Source organism: Bison bison, unplaced genomic scaffold (genome assembly GCF_000754665.1).
Source record: "Bison bison bison isolate TAMUID 2011002044 unplaced genomic scaffold, Bison_UMD1.0 scf7180017864115, whole genome shotgun sequence".
Taxonomy (NCBI): domain Eukaryota; kingdom Metazoa; phylum Chordata; class Mammalia; order Artiodactyla; family Bovidae; genus Bison; species Bison bison.
In genome coordinates, this window is record NW_011494687.1 from 111,870 (window position 1) to 112,305 (window position 436).

The window sequence follows — 436 nt, forward strand, 5'->3', positions numbered from 1 at the left end:
AGGTGGGGAAAAGTATGAGACAGCATGTGAACACAGGGAGAGGCAGTAGGTCCTGGAAGAAGAAATAGAGAGAATAGAATGCATTTGATACCTGTTCTGTGCCAGGCAGGATGCTAAGAGCCTGGAAGAATTCATGTATTTAATCTTTATACTAACCCTTGAAAAACACAATTGTTATTTGCATGTCACAGACCAGGAAACAGAGCCCATTACTGAACTTTCCAAAGTTTCATGACCATGTGTGAACCCAAGTATCAAGCCCTGGTATCTATTTTATTCCAGAACTTCCACTCTTAACCCCTACCTCTTTTTTTTTAAGTTTCTCTGGGTCTTCGTTGCTGTGGGTGGGCTTTCTCTAGTTGCACTGAGCGGAGGTTATTCTCTAGTTGTGGTGTGTGGGTTTCTCATTGTGGTGGCTTCTCTTGGTTGTGGAGCA